Below are 25,054 nucleotides of genomic sequence, written 5' to 3'. Positions count from 1 at the left end.
TATATATAAGGAAGTGGATTTTTACTTGTATACCTCTCTGATACTCACAGTGCAGGTTAGATAATAAATTACACCATTTATTCATGAACCTGGCCCCGAATATCCCCACAAACATAAACATGGGAAATAGCCCAACTAGGATAACAAAGCTGGAGTGAAGTCTGACATAGAAGGGGTGTAGAAAAGGCTTCCCTTTCTTACAGACTGAACAGTGCTTTTTCTCTTTGAACCTTTGTGAGGCCTCCAGAAGATGAAGCCTGTATTTACAGACAATGTAGGAGGGAAATGTATGATTTACCTTCTATTTCCAAAGAAACTCAAATACTAGCACTATGACAGATGAAGTCGGATCAGTAGTAACCAATAGAAAGATTAATAGGGACATACACAGATGCAGAATTGAGAGCAAAGAGCGTAATTTTATCATTTCTAATGTATGTTAATGTGTGTTAAAACAGGAGAACCCACAACCCAATGTGTTATTTTTGTATTAGAAAAAGGTTTTATTAATTAAGCATCTTATAGTGTGTATTGTTATGAAGAACACACAAATAAGCAAAAGTAGACAAGCATTTGATTATGTAAGCACAAACAGATGTTTGGCAAACCTACTATTTTTAAAAGGATTTTGTCATCTTTCCTTGGGAGAGTGACTTATGGGCACTTTACATAATTATGATAAAATAGTATATTAAGGCTTTTTCTTACATATCATTAATAAAAATTCTTTCACTTAAAAATTGACTATGTAACATTCATGTTTCTTTTATTTTTCATAATGATGCATCATGTGTCTTATCCAGATTGTAAATTCTTTAAATTCTTATAATCATTTCTATTTATTATGATGCTAACTATATAGTAAGTACCAAATAAATATTTGAAAACTTGTGTTGAATCAAATCAGGCAGATTTTTCCCATCCAAAAACCAGTTTTATTCTTAGTTACATAATATTTTGATCATATACTTTTATCTACTAAAAACTCCCCAATCTTTAAAGGAATAGAATATAAAATTCAGGCTCAATTTTATGTTGAGACCAAGGGTTGCAAATGTTTTCCGGTTAGGACCAGATTTGCTGGACTCTACTATTGTCCTGTGAAAGCAGCTATAGCAATGTCAGTTAGCGGGTGTGATTGTGTTTCCACAACTTTTACTGACAAAACAGCAAATAGGCTAAATGTGGCCATTGTTTACCAACTCCTGGGGCATAATATTAAACATTCAGCTAAATTACTAAATGCTTAAGCCTATCCAATTGCAAAAATACCTCCTCCCTCTTTCCTGTTTTGTATTTTTGATTTTTGTTTTTCTCTCTCAGGGTCAGTTTCCTGTTATGCTTGCTTGATTCAACATTACTTCAGTGTTTCAGTTACGTGTAATGCAGTTATGCACAGAGTTAGGTATGTTATTCCCATTTTTATAAATTCTACCTAGGAAACCTCTAGAAATGTAACCTTTATATGCTGGTTGTAATTAATTTATTATACATATAAAAGTCTTCTTAAGCTTTATTACAGCTTCACAATCTGTGTGATAAAACTTATTAACAACTCTGCTTACAGAGTGGCAGCAGAGCATGCTGGTTTGCTTTGTTTAAATTTATCATGAAAAACATCAATTAATTCAACATCAGCTTGTCATTTGCACCTGTGTCTCCCTCTCTCATTCCTGATAGCCGTATAATTTATTTTGAAAGGTATCTGCTTTGTAGTTTCTATATCATTGAACTCTTATTTCCACATCCACTGCCATAGGGTACAACTTTTTAATAAACTTTCGTTTTAAAAAATGCCACAAGTAATAAAAATAATTTTAAAAAATTTGTGGAAACTTTTTACTGTATTGTGTCAATTTTTAAATTATTCTGAGTTGGGAAACTTGAAATACTATTAAATTTTGAATATAATTTAAAAATATGAGCTGTTGGTCATTGCTATTGACAAAACTTGTTCCTAGGAATTGTTCAAAACAGAGTTAAATACATTTATATTTGCATGTTGTTGTTCAGTCACCCAGTCATGTCCGACTCTGTGATCCCAAGGACCACAGGACCCCAGGCCTCCCTGTCCATCACGATTTCCCATAGTTTGCCCAAGATCGTGTGCGTTGCATCAGTGATGCCATCAAGCCATCTCAGCCTCTGATGCCCCGATAGCTTTATATTTGCATATTTCTAGGTTAATAGAAAGATATAGAAGTGTATCTTTTTCTGTTCTGGAATTTTTTTCTTCCAAAACCTCTTATTGATTGGATACCTACCTCCATGGAACTGTTACTTAGTGTTTGCATCATACCATGTAATTTTGCCTCAAATACAGTAAGATTTCATTTGTATTTAGCGGCTTCCCAGGTGGCTCAGTTGTAAAGAATCTACCTGCCAAGCAGGAGATGCAAGTTTGATCCCTGGGTGGAGAAGATCCCCTGGAGAAGGAAATGGCAATCCACTCCAGTATTCTTTCCTGGGAAATCTCACAAACAGAGGAGCCTGGTGGGCTACAATTCATGGGGACGAAAAAGAGTCGAACACACAGCTACCAAACAATAAATTTCTGATAGAATGTTAAAGACTATAACCTCTCATTTAGCCATGTTTTCTTTTTGTGTTATTGTTTAGTCTCTAAGTCACTTCCAACTCTTTTGTTACCCAATGGACTGTAGCCCGCCAGGCTCCTCTGTCAATGGGATTTCCTAGGCAAGAAGACTGGAGTGGGTCACCATTTCCTTCTCCAGGTGATCTTACTGACTCAAGGATCAAACCTGTGACTCCTGCTTGGTAGACCACTGAGCCACGTTAAAAGAATTTAACTAAGTAAGGTGTAGAACACTTAAATGGATTAATTCAGTTATAATTATAGCCTATTTCTGCATAATTCATCATTTGGTAAGAATATGGATATTCAAGCTATCATTAGGGACATCTACAGTAATTATTTAAGATGAGTGATATTAAAATGTAAGAAAACTAGTTAGGCAAATAAAATCCAACCTGCCTTCAAATTCATACTGTATAGATTCAGAATGAGAAATTTTGAGGTTTTTTTTTCTTTAGCATATATTTTCACAAAGATTTTCAATTATAATGTCTATGGTAACTGTTGAAATTTTAGAAGATAAACATTATATTCTTTCAGAAGTATGGATGAAAAATAAAAATGATGAAATCAAAATGTTTTTCAAAGACCTAAGTATTGTTTCAGGAGAAAAAAACTTTTGATTAAATGTGAGAACTGTGAGGTTCAATTATAAGCTGCAAAAATAAAACTGTCTCATTTACTAATGTAGACAATTCTTTTTTTTTTTTTTTTTTACTTTACATTATTGTATTGGTTTTGCCATACATTGACATGAATCCACCATGGGTGTACATGTGTTCCCCTTCCAGAACCCCCCTCCCACCTTCCTCCCCATCCCATCCCTCTGGGTCATCCCGGTGCACCAGCACCGAGCACCCTGTATCATGCATCGGACCTGGACTGGTGATTCGTTTCACATATGATAATTTACATGCTTCAGTGCCATTCTCCCATATCATCCCACCCTTGCCCTCTCCCATAGAGTCCAAAAGACTGTTCTATACATCTGGGTCTCTTTTGCTGTCTACATACAGGGTTATCTTTACCAACTTTCTAAATTCCATATATATGCGTTACTATACTGTACTGGTGTTTTTCTTTGTGGCTTACTTCACTCTGTATAATAGGCTCCAGTTTCATCCACCTCATTATAACTGATTCGAATGTATTCTTTTTAATGGCCGAGTAATATTCCATTGTGTATATGCACCACAGCTTCCTTATCCATTCGTCTGCTGATGGGCATCTAGGCTGCTTCCATGTCCTGGCTTCTGTGATGAATATTGGGGTACATGTGTCTCTTTCAGTTCTGGTTTCCTCAGTGTGTATGCCCAGCAGTGGGATTGCTGGGTCATATGGCAGTTCTATTTCCAGTTTTTTGAGGAATCTCCACACTGTTCTCCATAGTGGCTGTACTAGTTTGCATTCCCACCAACATCATAAGAGGGTTCCCTTTTCTCCACACCCTCTCCAGCATTTGTTGCTTGTAGTCTTTTGGATGGCAGCCATTCTGACAGGCGTGAAATTGTATCTCATTGTGGTTTTGATTTGCATTTCTCTGATAATGAGTGATGTTGAGCATCTTTTCATGTGTTTGTTAGCCATCTGTATGTCTTCTTTAGAGAAGTGTCTGTTTAGTTCTTTGGCCCACTTTTTGATTGGGTCGTTTATTCTTCTGTAATTGAGCTGCAGGAGTTGCTTGTGTATTTTTGAGATTAATTGTTTGTCTGTTGCTTCGTTTGCTATTATTTTCTCCCATTCGGAAGGCTGTCTTTTCACCTTGTTTATAGTTTCCTTTATTGTGCAAAAGCTTTTAATTTTAATTAGGTCCCATTTGTTTATTTTTGCTTTTATTTCCAATATTCTGGGAGGTGGGTCATAGAGGATCCTGCTGTGGTTTATGTTGGAGAGTGTTTTGCCTATGTTTTCCTCTAGGAGTTTTATAGTTTCTGGTCTTACATTTAGATCTTTAATCCATTTTGAGTTTACTTTTGTGTATGGTTTTAGAAAGTGTTCTAGTTTCATTCTTTTACAAGTGGTTGACCAGTTTTCCCAGTACCACTTGTTAAAGAGATTGTCTTTTCTCCATTGTATATTCTTGCCTCCTTTTTCAAAGATAAGGTGACAATTCTTAATTATTTGTATGTATAAGAATAAATATTTTAATGTTTTTATGTTCATCTTAGAAAATATTTATAATAATTTGTAATATATTTACTGTAGTAATAGCTTTACTTGTTAATTTAGCACTTGTACCTTTGGCAATAAAATTCTCTTTAAAGGAATATTTTGATATTACTTTTCCACAGTTTCTTTTTAGAAGTAAATCACTTCATCATTAAAAGTTTATATCATGTTCCTTGAAATGTCCTTTGTTTTGCAAGACATTGAGGCATCCTGTAAGCAATAACATTAGCATTCTTCATATATTTGCACTACATTCCATTCAAAGACTATCTCTTTAGCCAAATATTTAATTTTGTTTAAATATATCTTATGGACCTTTTGATCCTATATATTATCACAGCCATTTTTTGTTAGTATTAATTAGTATAATCATGGTCATTGCTAGTATGAACAATAAGAGCTGATTATTAAATCCTATCTCCAATGAACCCTCATGTGGCACAATTTCCCAAGTCTTGTACTTTGTATTGGTTAATTGGTCCATTTTTCTTCTCCCAGAACACCACGTATATGTGTTGAATTACATTCTCCAGAAGAGATACATTGCTGTCTTAACATTAAGTATCTGTGAATTAGACTTTGTTTGGAAATAGGGTCTTTGCTGATGTAATCAATTTTAGATGAGATCTTTCTGGATCAAAGTGGGCCCTAGTTCAATATTTCTGGCGTAAGAAGAGGAGGAGAGACACAGTGACAGACATACAAGGAGGACACCATATGGCAGCAGATGCAGAGAGTGATGTTTGCAAATGGAGGACACAAGGAAAGTTTTTATAAAGAACTAAGGTACTGAGAGTGATATCAGTCTAACCCATGGGCAACTGAACTCTTTTAGACCAAGGAAAGACAATGTGGCAGGAAAAAAAATCATGTTTACAGTAATAATGGCAGAAAATTTGCCAATTTGGTGAGAAACATAAATTGACAGATTTCAGAAGTTCAAAAAATAACTGACAGGATAAAAAAGAAAAAAAAAAAAAACATGCCTAGGCAAAACATAGTCAAGAACTAAACATCAAAGAAAACATTTTCAAAGCACTGAAAGAAGTATGATACTTCCAACAAGGTAAATGACAGTTCAGAAACATGTTGATAACTTATTGAAATTATGCAGGCAGTGGAATAGCATCTTTAAATTGCTGCAAAAAAAATACAACAGAAATAAATGCAAAAACCTTTGAACCAAGAATTGTATTTTCAGCAAGAACATCTGTAAAGAATAATGCTAAAATGAAGACATTTTACAGTATAAAAATTAATAATAATAGCCAACAGATTTCATCACCAGCAGACTTGCAATACAGGAAGTGCTAAAGGAATTTCTTTAGGCTTATGGGAAATGAAACTAGTTGGAGCTCATCTAAAATGCAGACAATGCAGCTCAGACGGCACTGACAGACCGGTTTATGGCTTTACATATTTATATAAGAGTAGTATACAGGTCTAAGATGTAAAATATGGAAATTATCACATTTAAAGCCAGAAGAAGATAAGTAAAGGCAAATATCCCTAGTAAATAGTAATAATAAACATGCATAAAAAAAAAGTAAAAAACAACACTACAGAAAATTACCAAAGACCACTATTGATTCTTTGAAATAATAAACATTGATAACCCACTAACTAGACTGATTAAGAAATTAGGAAAAAGCACACAGTAGCAGTTACCAATATCAGATATGATATGTGTTTATAATTAAAGATCCAGTATGCATGAAAAAGATAGTAAGAGAATGTTATAAACAACTTTATGTGACTACTTTTGAAAAAGATTCATTTCTTTAAAAAATCCATTTACTAAAGTGCTCCGAAAAGGAATAAGAAGATCTGAAGGTAATTTGAACAAAATAGAATACTTAGAAATAAATATAACAAAAACATTGAGGACTTTTTGATGGAGAATGTTAAGTAAATTTATTAAAAGTGCAGTTAAATAGTTTGGGAGACATTTTGTTTATAGGTGAAAATATACAAGTACCTCAACATGGAATTTCTTTTCAAACTGATCTTTAGTTTTCAATCATAGACCCGGTATGGATGAATGAAGGTTTAATAAGCTAAAGCTAAATCCGTTATAGAAAAAAAAAATCTGTAATGTGGTTTTAGCATGTGTGTGCTAAGTCCTTTCAGTTATGTCCAGCTCTTTGTGACCCTATGGACTGTAGCTTGTCAGGCTATTCTCTCCATGGGATTCTCCACACAAGAATACTGGAGTGGGTTGCCATGCCCTCCTCCAGGGGATCTTCCTGACCCAGGGTTCAAACCAGTATCTCTTGCATCTTCTGGTGGTTCTTTACCACCAGTACCATCTGAGAAGCCCCTAGTTTTATTGTATTTGTAAGCTAATAAGTTAGTTTATCTCTCTTTGATGGCTGCTGGCAGAATATACAATATTTCTGGGTTAAAGACAAAAGATCAGTATTCACGACACAGCAAGCAGCATCAGTATCTCTTTCTTCCAAGTCAAATAAAAGGGACAAGGAGGGCTTAAAAAGATTTCTGTATATGTATAGAACTGTATTATAGGAGAAGTCCTCTCATTTTATAGCAAATAGCAACTAAGCCTAGAATTTGTATCCAAAGGTGAGATTACCTCATCTCTCAAGGATGCTGGTTGCAAATACAACCATGAGAAATGGCTCTAAAAATGAAGGATCAGAGACGCACATTCCTGAAAATAGGATCTTGAGGGAGACCCATGAAGGACTGTGTCTCCCCACAAAAAGGTGAAGTTAAACTAACCAATCAATAGAACTGCATGCCAAAAAGTAGATTCACACAAATGTGGAAACAACGTATTATGCCAGGTTTGGTATTGCAGTTAAAAAGCTGGAAAACAACAAATAGATGGGGCTAGTACATTGGTTATAAGGAGAAATGAATTTGGATCTTTGGTTAACATTATACTGTAAAATCAATTCAAGAGGGTAGAGAGTATTCTAAATGAAATAAAACTTTAATATTTAGAAGAAATATAGTAGAAAGCTTTTATGATTGAGAAGGATAGAAAAAGATTTTGTAAACAAGACATTTCATAAAGCAATTTTGGGAAGCATGTGTCTCTAAATGAATATGCTGTGTTCACCAAAGTATAAAACAGAAATGAAAAGAATCAAAGGATTTTTCACAAATTAAGAGAATATATTCACAGCCCTTAAGCTGATAAGAAACAAAGTTTGGAAATATAATTTAATGATTTGTCATGAACAAAGATATTTAAAAGGACTTCCCAGGTGACTCAGTAGTAAAGAATCCACCTGCTAATGCAGGAGACATGTATTCAATCCCTGGGTCAGGAAGATCCCCTGGAGAAGAACATGGCATCCCACTCCAGTATTCTTGCCTGGAGAATTCCATAGATTGAGGAGCCTAGTGGGTTACAGTCCATGGGATTGCAAAGAGTTGGACAGAACTTAGGTACCAAACAACCACAAAAATTAAAAAAAAAAAAAAACACTTAAAAGGGAGAGAGAACACAGAGTAAAACCATGAACAGATATACAGGCATTTCATGCAGAAAAGACAATACATTTAGAGAAGGATCATTTGAATTAGACCTGAACTTCCTTAGTAATCAGGCATATTTTCATAGTTACCATACCTCAAAAATGAAGAAGTCAGAGACTGAAAACTCTGTGGAATTAACTATATCTAACCTATTTAATGGAAGATGCATGTAACAGACAGAATCTTGTTTATAAAGGGAAATGCATTCAACTGTGCATAAGATTATATAAAAATGTTTCCAGCTATATTACTTCAATAGTAAAATATTGGAAGCAATTCAAACGTCCATACACAGTAAAACAAATATATCGCTGTCTATTCAGAAAATGGAATAATATGTCACAGTAGAAACAAAGGGACAAAAGTTACATAGTTTAATATGGATTTATCTGGGAATAAAATGAATATAAAAAGGTATAGTCACAGAAGAAATTATACAGTATGATTTTATTTGTTTCATTTTCAAAAATAATGAGAGTTGACCCTTGAATAATGTAAGGGTCAGGGGTGCCCAACCTATAGCAGTCAAAGATCCATGTAAGTATTTATAGCTAGGTAGCCCTGGAATCTGAGACTTTCCATCCACAGATTAAACCAAGGAGGGGTGTGTCCAGTATGTATTTACTGGAAAAAATCCACATAGAAGTGGACCTGAAAACCTACATACAGAAGGTCATCTGTATATCTATTATATATCATGAAATAAATACTTCAAAGCAAGAAAATAATTAGTACAAAGTTTTAGGCAGTAAAACCTTCAGTGGAAAGAGGGCATTTCAGTGGTATTTGAAAATTTTTTTTTCAACTTGGTATTGGTTACACGAGTGTTTCCACTGCAAACAATCATAGTAGTATCATATCCATGTGTGTTATATAGTTCCTCTTTTACGGTTGTAAATAAAAAGATAGCAAGGAAAGATTCACTGACTGCTGAGCAGGATGGATGAATCACTTATAGCCATATTTCTGTGATATATTTGAACATCAAAGATAGAAAAAAAAGTTTTCAGAGAGTAAAACAAAATAAATCTTCAAAGTAACATGTGACTAAAATGTAATTAAAGTCAGTTAGCCATCCTATGCAGTGGAAGCTGACAGTAAACAAAATTTTCTATGCACTAGGAAAATCACTTCAAGACCTAAAATTCTATAGTAATTAAGTATACATTAAGAGGTTTTTTACATCCTATATTCACTTTTTGATAAAATTTTTTGAGAAAATACTTAAGTAAAATAAAAATGAAGATGTTCTTTGCAATAAACATTAGAATCGACCAAGGAATGATACAAGAGATCAATTTCTGAATAAGAGAAGAGCTAGTGTTTTCATTTGACATAAATTAGAAAAGAACCATTTGGCCCAAGAAGAATACCATTAAAAATAAAAGTGGGAAGGAGAGGGTGAGATGAATAGAGAGAGTAACATGAAAGCAAATCACTACCATATGTAAAATAGGTAGCCAACAGAAATTTGCTGTATGACTCAGGGAACTCAAACTAGGGCTCTATAACTACCTAGAGGCATGGAAAAGTGTGGGAGGTGAGAGTGAGGTTCAAGAGGGAGGGGACATATGTAAATCTATGGTTAATTCAAGTTGATGTATGGCAGAAATCAAACCTATATTGTAAAGCAATTATCCTTAAATTAAACATAAATAAATCAATTTTAAATAAACATAAATAAATGCATTAAACATAAATAAATAAATAAATTTTAAAAAAGAAAGTCCTCAAAAAAGACTAAAAGTGGAATTATTTTTATTTAAAAGGCAGTATAAGTAAAAGCCTGGATAATTTTAGTGATTGGTAAAGAAGGCATAACAAAGATAAAAACTGCACAGTGAAGTCATAATCTAAAATAGAAAAATAATTAAAATATGGCATTATTTGAACAAGGGCACCTTGTAAGAAGTAAGAGGGCATTACCCCTGACAGTAACAAAGCCATGTCACTGTAGCAACATTCTCATCAAATTATGATGTTGACCTCAGGATGTTGCTTGCAGAGTTGTGCGAAGATTCTATAGTGAGTAATAATTTGCTGTATGATTTACTAATATTAAATCATGCCATTACACTGTTTTCAAGCCTTGAATATAATAATTGGGGTTGTTGTTGTTTAGTTGTTAAGTTGCATCTGACTTTTTTGAGACCTCATAGACTATAGCCCATCAGGCTCCTGTCTCTGTGGGATTTTTCAGGCAAGAATACCAGAACGGATTGCCATTTCCTTCTCCAGGGGATCTTCCTGATCCAGGGATCAAACTCATATCTCCTGCATTGAAAGGAGGGTTAGTTACAACTGAGCCACCAGAGACGACCCACACAATAGAATATAAAGCTTTAAATCTTGACAAGAAAAAAATTTAAACCAGTGCATTGAAATTCTGCATGTGTAAGAAAGAAATGAATGGAGCAGGGTAGTGCTAAGTTTAACCAGAACGTTCAGTTCAGTTCAGTTCAGTCACCCAGCCGTGTCTGACTCTTTGCTTTTAAATAAGCGGTCTAGGTTGGGCATAACCGGAGTGTTATGAAGATATAAATGACACAATTTGGAAGGTTGTTGGAGAAGTGAGGCTAACTAAATAAAATATTGTACACTTGCCTTACAGATTGCTGCTGCTGCTGCTGCTGCTAAGTCGCTTCAGTCGTGTCCGACTCTGTGCGACCCCATGAACTGCAGCCTACCAGGCTCCTCTGTCCATGGGATTTTCCAGGCAAGAGTACTGGAGTGGGCTGCCATTGCCTTCTCCACTTACAGATTGAGGAGTTAAAAAAATTAAGAAACACAAATGTTATTGACTAAATGTTTACCCCCCTCCCAAATTTATATGTTGAAACTCTAATCTCCGATAGGATGATATTTACAGATGGAAGCACAGGAAGGTAATTCCAGGTAGATGTGGGCATGAAGATGGTGTCCTCATGAAGAGATTAGTATCTTATAAATAGAGACACTAGAAAGTTAGCTTTCTATCTCCATCCTGTGAGGACACAGAGGAAGGATGACCACCTGCAAACAAGGAACAGGGCTTCACCAGAAACTCAATGAGCCACTTCTTTATCTTGGATTTTCCAGCTTCCAGAATTGCAAGAAACAGATTTCTATTGTTTAAGCCACCTAGTTTATAATATTTTGTTATTGCAGCCCAAGCAGATTACGACAATAATCTTAAGTATTTTATTTAAAATGAACAATTCAATGATTAAAAAAGCAAAATTGACAAGAAACATGGCTAAATAATAGGAGAGAGAAGCAAAAACTGAATACATTTTTAAAATCCAGTTATTTTGTTAGAGTCTATAAATGGATGATGTTTCAGTTCAGTTCAGTCGCTCAGTCGTGTCCGACTCTCTGCGACCCCATGAATTGCAGCACGCCAGGCCTCTCTGTCCATCACCAACTCCCGGAGTCTACCCAAACCCATGTTCATCGAGTCGGTGATGCCATCCAACCATCTCATCCTCTGTCGTCCCCTTCTCCTCCCGCCCTCAATCCTACCCAGCATTAGGGTCTTTTCCAATGAGTCAACCCTTCGCATGAGGTGGCCAAAGTATTGGAGCTTCAGCTTCAACATCAGACCTTCCAATGAACACCCAGGATTGATGTCTTTTAGGATGGATTGATTGGATCTCCTTGCAGTCCAAGAAACTCTCAAGAGTCTTCTCCAACACCACAGTTCAAAAGCATCAATTCTGCGGCACTCAGCTTTCTTCACCGTCCAAATTTCACATCCATACATGACCACTGGAAAAACCATAGTCTTGACTAGACGGACTTTTGTTGGCAAAGTAATGTCTCTGCTTTTAAACATGCTATCTAGGTTGGAGATAACCTTCCTTCCAAGGAGTAAGCGTCTTTTTTTAATTTCATGGCTGCAGTCACCATCAGCAGTGATTCTGGAGCCCAAAAAAGTAAAGTCTGACACTGTTTCCACTGTTTCCCCATCTATGTCCCATGGAGTGATGGGACCAGATGCCATGATCTTAGTTTTCTGAACGTTGAGCTTTAAGCCAACTTTTTCACTTTCCTCCTTCACCTTCATCAAGAGGCTCTTTAGTTCTTCTTCACTTTCTGCCATAAGAGTGGTGTCATCCGCATATCTGAGGTTATTGATATTTCTCCCGGCAATCTTGATTCCAGCTTGTGTTTCTTCCAGCCAAGCGTTTCTCATGATGTACTCTGCATATAAGTTAAATAAGCAGAGTGACAATATACAGCCTTGACGTACTCCTTTTCCTATTTGGAACCAATCTGTTGTTCCATGTCCAGTTCTAACTGTTGCTTCCTGACCTGCATACAGGTTTCTCAAGAAACAGGTCAGATGGTCTGGTATGCCCATCTCTTTCAGAATTTTCCACAGTTTATTGTGATCCACACAGTCAAAGGCTTTGGCATAGTCAATAAAGCAGAAATAGACGTTTTTCTGGAACTCTCTTGCTTTTTCGATGATCCAGCGGATATTGGCAATTTGATCTCTGGTTCCTCTGCCTTTTCTAAAACCAGCTTGAACATCTGGAAGTTCACGGTTCACGTATTGCTGAAGCCTGGCTTGGAGAATTTTGAGCATTACTTTACTAGCATGTGAGATGAGTGCAATTGTGCGGTAGTTTGAGCATTCTTTGGCATTGCCTTTCTTTGGGATTGGAACGAAAACTGACCTCTTCCAGTCCTGTGGCCACTGCTGAGTTTTCCAAATTTGCTGGCATATCAACTGCAGCACTTTCACAGCATCACCTTTGAGGATTTGAAATAGCTCAACTGGAATAGCTGGTTAACCAAAGAGCACTATAAACATAATATTTAGGCAAAGAGTTAAGAATTAGAAGAATCAGAAAAATAAATGATAGACTGAGGACTAGTCAGGGGAAAAAGGGGGCAAGTTTATTCACTGAAATCTTTATGTATCATCTGATTTTAAATAGTTGCGTGCTTCACTTTGACACAAAAAAGGAAAACAAAACATGCAGAATGCACCGTTATCAATGGCATTGTGAGAAAAATTCTGCATAAACATTGATTATAAACCCCTGAAAGTACAAGAGCTGCATTTTTGAATTCCCCTGCATCAGATCATAACAGAGTGTTTTGCAAGTGGTGGGGTTTAACAAATGCTGTTGACTTACAAAATTTATGTTAATAGGGAGAAAGATACTGCAGAATGCCACGCAAGAGTTGTGATCTTTGTGGTTTACTTGGTGTAAATGCTTAGGTAAGGACAAAAAATTGATCAGTTTGTAGCATAGCTCATTAAATTAATAATGAAGGCCAGGGATATGGGGACCATAGATTCTGTCATTTCCCTTTATAAATGAGAAAAACAATAAGAATGCTTATGACTTTTGGGGAAATAAAAATATTAAAACCTAGACTTGTTTTGAGAAAGTTAACTCATTGAGCACATAAAGCTTAATCAATTTTTTAATTCTATTTCTTCTTAATTGACTTTAATTGCCAATTCTTGTCAACAAGGACAAAGAGACCCTGCATTTTAAATGAAATGATGCAAGCCCTATTAAATGGCACCTTCAAGCTTCCAAAATATTCCATATGCATGGAACAATAGCTATGGTTGTCTTGACTTTCACAGTGAAGCAAAAAGTATTATGCTACATTCAACATTTCTAATGTTCTCAGAAAAACCATATACTGAAAAATGCATATTTCACAAGATAGTTGCATTATTTCTTTATGAAGTCTACCATGAGACTACAGATCAAAAAATTAAAATTATCTTAGCATCTTAACGTTAATTTTGCCTCTACTTAGCACTATATTAAAAGTCTCCCTTCATCATACATTTTGGATAATAATCATCCATTTTCAAACCAGGTGAAACAACTCTAAGCTACTAGCAAAATAGAAAACCTCTGGGGCTTAGCATAAAAATGTGAGTCAAAAATTCCTTTATTTCCCATAAAATCATCTAACAGAAATATACTCCTGATTGCTATCACTGTGTCTTTCAAATTCCAATGGTAATCTCATTGAATGCTTAGCAATAATGTTTATCAAAAACTTGTCCACAAAGAGAAATAGGAAGATTTGAATATTGGTTCATTGACTCAGATAGAAACAGTCAATTAAGAATGTATGGACTACAATCAAGCTGTAATATCAATATTAATAGCAGCTTCTTTCTAGAAAGTTTCTGTTCCCTAGCCAGGAAATCAGGAGGGAACAAAAAATCTGGTAAAACTAAGTAGTTGTTCTTTCCATCCCATCTCAGGTGAACTGGTACAGATTCACTCTCCTCTGCCCTGTCCAGAAGCTGAGAGTACTTCTGTCAGTGTTTGTCTTTAAGGATTTATGGAATTTAAGTGAAAACATCATCATGCTAGTTCCACCATGTGTGGCTAGAGCAAAAATAGATTTTGGAGAGTTGATACATGAACAATATCATACACATAGTGATACAGAGTAGAATGAACATATTTTTGTCAGAAAGCTTCTGGTGAGTTTACTTCTGCATCATAGTTAATGTTCTATAAGTTAATAGAATACATCTCATCATTAAACATATATATATATATATATAATATATATAAAAAGAGACATTAACACTTTTATACTTTATTCTTTCACTAGATCATTTTACCAAAAGTGCTATGTTTCCCTAATGCAGATGTTGTGGTATTTTTTTTTTTATGTTTTTTAATTTGTAGAAAATCTGCCTTTGAGTTTGCTTCTGTTGGTCATAGATGGAACTCAATGAGAATTGAAGTACAGATATTCTATAAGGCCAAAACTCTACATTCAAAGGAACATTATTCTTTGTATAAAATTTAACTAATATCCCTTGTGTTTTTTAGTTCTTAATTCTTTCCATTTTTTCATTCATAATTATAAAATAATTATTGTAAACTCATAAAAATATGTGCTTTGGTGATGACAAATCATGGTATAGTATTTTTATTTTTTTAGTTGTAACTATAGAATTATCTTCATAAAAAGTAAGATTAGTAGTACTTGGATTATTAATATCAATAATATATATCTGTAGGTACTTAGTAGAGAAAATTTTGGTCATGAAAAGGTAGAACTTTTTCAAATAGCTGCATATCCATTACAAACCTATGATGTATTTGACAATCATATTAATCACAGCACTTTGAAAAAATCTATTATTACATAGCATTAAGTAAAAAGAAATGTAGACTACCAAACAGCATGGATGGCATGATTCTGATGTCAAAATATACTAACAATTTTATCTGTTAAGTGTAATTAATGAACAGAAATTTCACCAAAATGTTAGCTATGATCATCTCTGGATAATGATTTTTTGATAAATTTTATCATTTTAAATCATATCCTTGTTTTTCCTTGAAAATATATTATTGTCATGAGAAAAAAAATGGAAAATATTCCTCTATTGAATTTTGTAAGAATTACATGGTAATGTTACCTTAAAAGGTTATAGCAGGGACAGAATTATTATTCTTCAAAATTAAGGATGTCATTTAAAATATTATTATATGTATTGTAGAAGAATATCTAGGGTAAGGAATTTTATCCTTTGAAAGAACAAGTATATTACTTACAAATTACTCTTATTTTACTTCCTATAACACAATTTTTGTGTTAAACTGAAAAAAAAGGGGCTTCAACGAGTCCTTCTGGACAAAGGAAAAGATGTAGGTCCTGCTGCTGATATTAAAGATGAATTTCTTTTCTAAGGTCAGGATGAGTAATAAGCAATTATGCCATTCAGGGTTGAATTTAAAATTACTTGGTGTTTATATGACCTTCCATGAGTAGTTTAGTATATTTATAAATACTTGCCATTCTTTTGCCTTCTGTCATTGACTAAGGATTGACCTGTGTCACTTGTCACTGACACCTAACACCAAAATGAATTGAAATTCTGCCTTTAGAAATGGGTTTCCTTGATACTGTGACATTTATAAATGGGCCTTTAAAGACTGCACTTTTTCTTTACACTTTGTTTCAATTTCCTGTCACTCTCAAGTGGAGATTTTTATAATACTAAATTTATCACATCTCTCTAAGATCATTTCTCTGGTTCTAAGCGTCTGGTATACACTTCATCTCTGTAGGAATCTCTATTTACTTTCTCCCCCTTCAACTTACAATAAAGTGTGTATAAAAGCACTCTCAGGACAGGATATGACATTCCTTTTTAAAAAACAACTGAAATTATAACGAACCATTGGTTTTAACATCCAAGTTAATTACGAGGCTTATCATAATATAGCTTTTGAAGCTAAGCCATTTTCAGAAAATGTCAACCTCAGCCTCTTTTCTTTGTTTTGTGATATAGAAGTTTAGATGGAGGAAACTATTTAATTGGTTTTGTCATTATTTAAGGTACAGCTTACCTACAGTTCTTTTTTCTGTCTATCCTGTCTGGAATGGCTTTTATCCATCTTATTTTGTCTTTTCCTTTTGTGAAAGAATTTATAGCAACTTTAAGTTTTTCTCTGCTATGTGAATTATGTAGCTACTGCCATCATTTTTGCGCTTTCTGCTTTTTCTGACATCTTTGTAATTTTCTATAGTCAGTATTTTTTTTAAGTCAGTATATTTTTTTAAGAAGACAGACAACTCATACTCTTCACACAATTATAAAAGTTTAAGAATTTTTTTCAAGTCACAAATAAGCCTATGATCACAGCCTTCATAACAACTCAAACTGAGGAATTAAAATATTAAAGAAAAGAAAGTCTCAATTTGGAAAACTGATAACAATTTCATTTTCAAAAACTTAATGTAAAATAGATTTGCTTTTTGCCCCATATGTGTTTCAATGTACTGACACTATTACTAAACAAAATGCCATTTTCCAAAATAACTAAACCAATATAACAGCATACTTCATTCATTGTTTTAATTATACATTTTAGTCCATTCTTCAGTTTATCCAGTTCTTTTAATATGTATAATACAGCACTATCACCACAAGAAGATAACGTTTGGAACTTAAATGTCCTTTGGGCACAACTATCGGCATTTTTCCTCTACTAAGGTCGTGAACCCAATTAATCCTCATTGCAGAAAGGATAAAGGAAATACCAGTGATCATACACACTAAATGTTATCCAAATCTAATCTGACAGTCATTCCTGATTGAACTTGGTACATACCCTGCAGCCTAAGAAAGGAGTATTAGCCGGCATATAGATTTCTCTATATTTTACTAGTGGTTACTCCAAATGATTTTGAAAATCAGCAGAAGTGGAATTGTAGACTTACATGTGAGATTAATTTTTACTACGACTATACTGAGTATGAATATCTGAAAGCATTTCATGATTTTATAGGAGAATACACAAAATCTCTACTTTAAAAACAAAAAGCACTTGCCTATATTTCTCTAACATTTTTATATTAAATTGATAACCCATGGAATAAAATGTTAGTGAATTCATCCTAGTAGATGTTTAATATTTTTCCTTTCCATATATTCAGTAAAGAGATATCTTAGTGATATGACTAGTTCCGTCCTTTCACGTGGCTCTTGGATCATGATTAAACTGTCTGTAAATATTTGCTGGGCTTTACATAATTATACATAAACATATACATATAGCTGTACATGATAGTTGCAACAATAATTTATATAAGTATATACCTACTATTTTATACATTTTTCATATTTTGTGAATTTTTTATAGCCATAGTCTCTAGTATGACTCTCAAAACTATGCCTAATTTTTATGGGTTTCTTAACCTACACTCTGTATATTGGAATATATATTGAAACATTTTATACCTAGAATTAAATCATATACTTCATATTTGATGTGCCAAAGCTAAATTAAATTCTTTATCACTAGGATTAACTCATCCTACTATAATTTGGTCTTGTACAGAATCTGCCCAATCATTCAAAGTGGAAATGACAAAGTCACTTCCTTTTCCTTCCCTATTCATATCTAATTATTTATCAGGTTTTCTCTGTTCTACTTCCCAAATATTCCTCAAATCTCTGCTCTTACATCATTTAGTGAATGCTAACTATCCCTTTCCTGGCATACTGTACCACCCTCCTTGAAATTTTCCCCATTTCCAGCTGGTTGGTCCTCTTCCCCAAAACTTTCAAATGTTTTTTAACATATTAACCATTAAGCTGTGCATGCGAGCTAAGTTGCTTAAGTCATGTCCAACTCTTTGTGACCCTATGGACTGTAGCCCTCCAGGATCCTCTATCCATGGGATTCTCCAGGCAAGAATACTAGAGTGGGTTTCCGTGTCCTTCTCAACCATTATGCCACCACTCCTTTAAAAGAAAAAAACTCGCTTCTTTTCTTCTGGAAGATAAAATTAAAACTTTTTAACACAGCCCAGGAGGTCCATCATTATCTTATCCCTGTCCCTGTCTCTAGTTAATCTACAAACATCTCAAGGTTTTTCATATATCCTCAGCAAGCTACTTATTTAGTGTCCTTTCTCTGGTGGGCAATAGAAATAGAAAACCATTGGCAAGATGTCAAATTTGTCAAATAGTCCTAGGGAAAGTATTGGTTTGGCCAAAAAATCGTACAGGTTTTCTGAATGAAATTTTTGGCCAACCCAATACTTGTGAATCCTTGTGGGGAGCTGACAATTTTATACGTGAGTTTCACTGTTTGGTGTGTATTTCGGTTTATAGCTTTAAAGAAGGGAGATCACAGACAGAACATTAAATATATCTGGATCCACACCCACACACAACCACAATCATCCAGTGCCGAATAGCAAAACTTCTTAAAAGAGGTTTGAATCTTTAGGGTGTTCATTTCTCAACAGGCTTGTTTCTTATTAATTTATTGCTTGTCTTTTGTGATAGGTTTTGAGCTTCCCTGATAGCTCAGTTGGTAAAGAATCTGCCTGCAGTGCAGGAGATCTGGTTTGACTTCTGGGTCGGGAAGATCTGCTGGAAAAGGGATAAGCTACCCGCTCCAGTATTCTTGGGCATCCTTTGTGGCTCAGCTGGTAAAGAATCTGCCTGCAATTTTGAGAGACCTGGGTTCGATTCCTGGGTTGGGAAGGTCCTCTGGAGAAGGGAAAGGCTGCCCACTCCAGTATTCTTGCCTGGAGGATTCCATGGACTGTATAGTCCATGAGGTAATAAAGAGTGGGACATGACTGAGCAGCTTTCACTTTTCTGATCTCCTTCCTAAAGCCTCTTCTCCATGGAAGCAAGACCCCTTTGTTTTCTTCTAAACTTCTTTATGAAACCAAATAATAACAAAATGACACAACCCGTCTAGATTTGCCTGCTTTCTCACTGCAATGGTTGACTTCATTAAACACTGGTAACATGCATAGAGAAACTATCACCTACTGGTACTAACTGAAGAACAAATGACTAGTGGTCATTTTTCTAAGTACTTTTTTTGTTTGTTTTTAATTTAGAGATCTTAAATCTTCACCAAAGTGGTTGGTGGGATGGCAGAATCATATAAATCAATACAGTGGTGACGATGATGCCAATATTTGTTGAGTCCTTCATTGCCCTAGCCGCATAAGGTTTGGTGATTGAATAGGAGCAGTGCAATTCCTCCTTCCTTCCTGTCATCCTCTGAGGTGTACTAATGTTGTCCCCATTTTATAGATGAGGAAACAAAGTGCCAAAGAGGTGAAGTAGCTTACTTGGACTGCACAGAATGTAAGTACCTAACTTAATTAAGTAAACTAATTTACATAAAGGTAGAGACAGTCTGTATCAGAGAGGTTTTTTATAATATCATCTGCCATCTGAACAATATTTATAAAATTAATGTTTGTATGAAGCCCAATCATTGAAAAAAGTTGTTATATTAAAATATAAAATGAAAAGGAGTTTTATAAGCTTATATGTTGAATAATTAATGTGATTTACATATTTGATTTTCCATGTCACATGAATGATAAAAGAAGGTTAATCATAACAAAAAAGTTAAAAGTTTGGTGCCTATGTTTTTACTTGCACAACATCAGTTTATCTGAATGTGTTGTTTTCTTTGTGAATACTATATCTTACTCTATATAAGAATCTTGGACTTGAGATTCTGTTGCCTTTATAAAATGATTAGAGGGCACAAAGGGGTAGAATGGAGTTTACACAGAGAGGGTGTTATAGTTTAGACTATATGTCTTCCAAGTTGAATATCAAAAATATTTATTTTAATCATGAAATATCTCCTACTAAAATTTCCAAAAGGTAATATATTTTAAGACTTGCATTTATGATTTGTCTGGCTAAGACTTATAACAAACTATTTGAAATATATATTGCTAACTACACACTTAATCATTTCAGGGTTATTCATATTTTCTAAGAAGACTAAAATGGTATGCAGTGGTCAGTTGTATGGAGAGGCTATAACTAAAAGTAATAAAAATACAATGACATTTCTACTTTCAACATAATTTAACTTAGATAAACTTGACCTTATTAGATAGAGAAAAAGAGAATATGGACTCATACTCAGTCTTGCTAAGGTTTCAAATTTTAGAGGCAGAAAAAATGATATGTGGAGGATGACTTGATGAAATTAGCATAGTCATGGTTTCTGCTGTCACTGAAATATGATAGGAAAGGGCAAGTTGAGTGTGAATGTGTACACATAGGATTGGCAAGAACTCTAGATACCTTATCTGTTTAAAATGTGAGAGGTTAAATGTGAAGTTAGTTACCAAAGCACCAGAAATTCTGAGTCCAAGAGGGAAAGAGAGGACACAAGTGAATGCTTGCTGGGGACAGCTGTGCTAGAAACTCAGCCAGAGTCCCCACACCCCAGATCTAAGCGCCCCTCTGTGTGCTTGGGCACAGCTCAAGTATAACCAGGCTGATCCTGCAGTTAGAAAGTAAAGTTGCACCAGGTCTGAGGAAGCAGAAAAACTGGCCTCTTCTTCAGAAGAAAATAAAAGACAAATGAAGAAAGGAGAATATAGGGTCATATAGAAACTGCCTCAAAAGCACCTCCATCACTATAATCTAATTTTATAACATTTTTATCCCCCAAACCAAGACAATAGTCATTGGGCTCCACCAACCCCTAGTTGCCAGCAACTTCTGATCTATTTTTCTGTCCCTATAGATTTGCCAATTATGCACATTTCATATCAATGAAATTATGGTATATATGGTCTGTGAATTGTAAACTGTAAAGGGGAAAATTATATAATATGTGGATTACATCTTAATGCATCTCTTTAAAAAATGGAATATCGCATAGGGAAGTGGCTCTTGTCCATTCAAAGACAAGCTTACAATGCTCTGGCTTCCTCATTTGGGAGACTAGCTGCCCCCTGAGATGGTTGGAAGTACAAGAATTGGGACAATCAGGAGCATTTAAGTAGTAGTCACTTCCTTACCTGAATATATTTGTCAGTTGGGAATGCAAAACGGTAAACTCAAATATTATCAAATCAAAATCGTTAACAGAAATTATGTTCCTAGGGATCTTATGAGCAGAAATCATTCAGTCATTAGAAGTAAATTATGTACCCATTAGATCTAAACAAAAATTAAATGCCTCATCATCCTGTTCAGAATTGTATGAAAGTATAACTCTCACCTGGGGAGTTTATTAGATCCCATCCACAGACAACTCAAAGAAGTGACCTTGTTATTCTTCTCTTCGGTGATCCTACATTCAACATAGAATAACAAATTGGTAGTCAGGAGATTTAGGATGTGAGGTGAATATTTTCATACTAGAAAAATTTGATTATTTGATCCAACTCTTTGTTTTGGTAACTTACTGAGTTCTAAGTTTGTTTTATGTGAAAATAAAAACCTCTGAAAGGCAGACAACAAAAATGAAAAATATTTATAAATGCATTTGGAACACCCTAAAGAATATGTAAAAATAAGTTTCAACTAAAATGTATAAATCAAAATGTGATGGTTTCCTCTATAAATTGGTTCTTACAGAACTTAGACACTGTGGTAAAATTATACAGCTGCTAAAATTATTCCACTTTAAGATTTCACTCAAGTTTATAAGTCTCTCATGATTTCTGATATTAATTTGATTACATGTACTTTTGGGCTCCAAAATCACTGCAGATGGCGATTGCAGCCATGAAATTAAAAGACACTTACTCCTTGGAAGGAAAGTTATGACCAACCTAGACAGCATATTAAAAAGCAGAGACATTACTTTGCCAACAAAGATCCATCTAGTCAAGGCTATGGTTTTTCCAGTAGTCATGTATGGATGTGAGAGTTGGACGGTTAAGAAAGCTGAGCGCTGAAGAATTGATGCTTTTGAACTGTGGTGTTGGAGAAGACTCTTGAGAGTCCCTTGGACTGCAAGGAGATCCAACCAGTCCATCCTAAAGGAGATCAGTCCTGGGTGTTCATTGGAAGGACTGATGTTGAAGCTGAAACTCCAATACTTTGGCCACCTGATGCGAAAAGCTGACTCATTCCACTGATGCTGGGAAAGATTGAGGGCAGGAGGAGAAGGGGACGACAGAAGATGAAATGGTTGGATGGCATCACCGACTCAATGGACATGGGTTTGGGTAGCCTCTGGCAGTTGGTGATGGATAGGGAGGCCTGGCGTGCTGCGGTTCATGGGGTCACAAAGAGTCAGACACGACTGAGAGACTGAACTGACCTGAACATGTACTGATATTTTAAAATTAGATTTTAACAGTCAGAATACTTCAATAGAGAAACCTTTATATACATATATAAAAGTTTTGAGTTTTTTTTTTAATTGTATCCTAACCCTACCTAATGGTGATAATATATAAATAATGCTATTAGTGCCTCTAAAAATATTTAAATGAGATTTCTAAGCAAACCTCAAAGGTCTGGTTTTGCCTCTGTAGTTTTATTCATTACAGCCTTTTAATACATATGTAAAATACTATCTAAGCTATTAAGTGTGTTGTGTGTTTTTTAGTGTCTGGTTCCTCCGATTATATCTTTTAAGATAAATAATACTGTGGGCACATACTAATTGTGATATAGTTTGAACCAATTTGCTAGTAATTTAATTCCAAACATTTGGATAAAAACTCAATATATGTAATTACTAATGAGAGTTTAAGTCAAGGACAAGATCTTATTTTTATCTTCTCCTCTATTTAAGTTTTTCACATTAGAAATAAGCATTCCTTTCCCAATTTGAACCATCTGGTGGGTACTTAGCAAATTAAAAGACTGGGCCTCAAATCAGAAAGTAGGGTTATGAAGATATTTCTGGTTTCTTGGTTAGCATTCAGTTTTTCATTTTTGTGGGCTTTTTAGTTATTGGTTTGTGTTTCATCTGGATAATAGATGCTGAGTGCTGAATCACTACCTGGCCCTCCATTCATGCTTCCCCATATTTCCCTTATACTTCACTCTATGCCTCAGATTATTACCTAATGCAAGTTCATGTACTCAGGACACAGTGAAGCCAAATAATACAAAAGCCTCAGAATGTGGAACAAAGAAAGTGTAACAGTGGCTCCGCGTGGGACCAAAGGCATAAGGGGCCTTTCCCTCCGTGGCTCAGGCTTGCACATTCCATTGAGACATATGCCAGCTACAACAGTCCCACTCAGCTGTTGCTCAGGACACCCCGGTGCACCCCCAACCTCCCAACCAAGTGAGCAACTGTCAACCAGCAACCGGTTAACAGCACTGTTCTGCCATTGGTCAGTGCCATTGAAAGCCCCTTCCCCCTGCCTATTGTATAGAATTCTGACTGAGAAAAGATGGTTTTAGGAGACTCGAGTCTACCATCTCAGTCTGCTAGCCTTCCAATTAAAGTCAGCATTCCTTGCTCCAACAGCTCCTCTCTCAATTTATTGGCAGGTCATGCTGTGAGCAGAAGGAGCGTGGACTCCGTAATAAGCGGTTTATTGCTGCTAAATCGCTTCAGTTGTGTCCGATTCTGTGCGACCCCATAGACGGCAGCCCACCAGGCTCCCCCGTCCCTAGGATTCTCCAGGCAAGAACACTGGAGTGGGTTGCCATTTCCTTCTCCAATGTATGAAAGTGAAAAGGGAAAGTAAAGTCTCTCAGTCATTTCTGACTCTTAGCGACCCCATGGTCTGCCGCCTACCAGGCTCCTCCGTCCGTGGGATTTTCCAGGCAAGAGTACTGGAGTGGGGTGCCATTGCCTTGAGGGCCATGCAAAGAGACAGGTGGCTCTGGCCTTAAAAACCCCAGGCTCCCCTGAGAGCTCTCAGCAAAGCCCTTTTCTAGGAATGGTGAGGGAGGGATGTGGTGAGCTGTTGCAAACTTCTTGGTGTCAGAGCCTTTGTTCTTCAGTCAGGTCATGGTCAGGCAACCATGTTCCTGTAAATCTCTATCAAACAAGTGTTATTCTCTGTCTGATAAGAAAGAGCCAGGTCCCAAGGCACAACTGTCATCCTCCGAGGTCCAGGTCCTGATAAGATGAGGCCGATCTCAGCCGGCGGCTCTCTCAGGGCTGGGTCCCCAGACCCTGTCCAGCCATAATCCCTGAGGGAGCCATGCTCCCAAAATCCAGCTGGCACTCAGGCTCCTCAGGCCACCCAGATGGCAGGGCAGTTCCCGCAGACTGCCATGTTAGGTGACAGAGCAGAGGCAGAGTCAGGGAGAGGGTCACCGCCACCTTGGCCCAGCCAGTGGGTGACCTTGGCGAGGGCTCTGGAATCCTGCAGGACACAGCTCATGGCTTGTTCCCGGGGCTTCCAGCTCACCCACTGGCCAGAGGCCAGATTAACTGGAGGGCCCCAGGGAGAAGGCTAGAATCCGGTTCTTACCTCACTTTCTGCCTTAGGACCACCACTTCACTGGCAGTTAGCGGATTAGCCCACTAACAGTTGCTCAGCGACAGTTGCTCCACTTGTGGGAGGGGTCCG

The 25,054-nt window shown here is 35.9% G+C and overlaps 1 protein-coding gene across 12 annotated transcripts in view; it reads right to left on the bottom strand.

Moving 5' to 3' along the window:
- The window catches only part of LOC145518172 (uncharacterized), a 1,384,210-nt gene extending 1,359,223 nt beyond the window's left edge, over nt 1–24,987 (bottom strand). For 11 of the 12 annotated variants that reach the window (XR_014062690.1, XR_014062689.1, XR_014062678.1 and 8 more), the window contains exons 1-2: nt 24,956–24,987; nt 21,781–21,852 (exon numbers count right to left, since the gene is read on the bottom strand). The gene's annotated coding sequence lies outside the window, so the exon portion shown is untranslated. Of the gene's footprint in view, nt 1–11,440; nt 13,061–21,780; nt 21,853–24,955 lie in introns of those variants that run through there. The other variant, XR_014062697.1, reaches the window with a different exon arrangement.
- Between the last annotated feature and the right edge of the window lie 67 nt (nt 24,988–25,054).

The sequence above is a fragment of the Giraffa tippelskirchi genome, chromosome 8 (assembly GCF_054371585.1).
Source record: "Giraffa tippelskirchi isolate mGirTip1 chromosome 8, T2T-mGirTip1v1.2.pri, whole genome shotgun sequence".
Classification (NCBI taxonomy): Eukaryota; Metazoa; Chordata; class Mammalia; order Artiodactyla; family Giraffidae; genus Giraffa; species Giraffa tippelskirchi.
The sequence above is the reverse complement of the archived record's forward strand: the minus strand, read 5'-3'. Positions and strand labels throughout refer to the sequence as shown.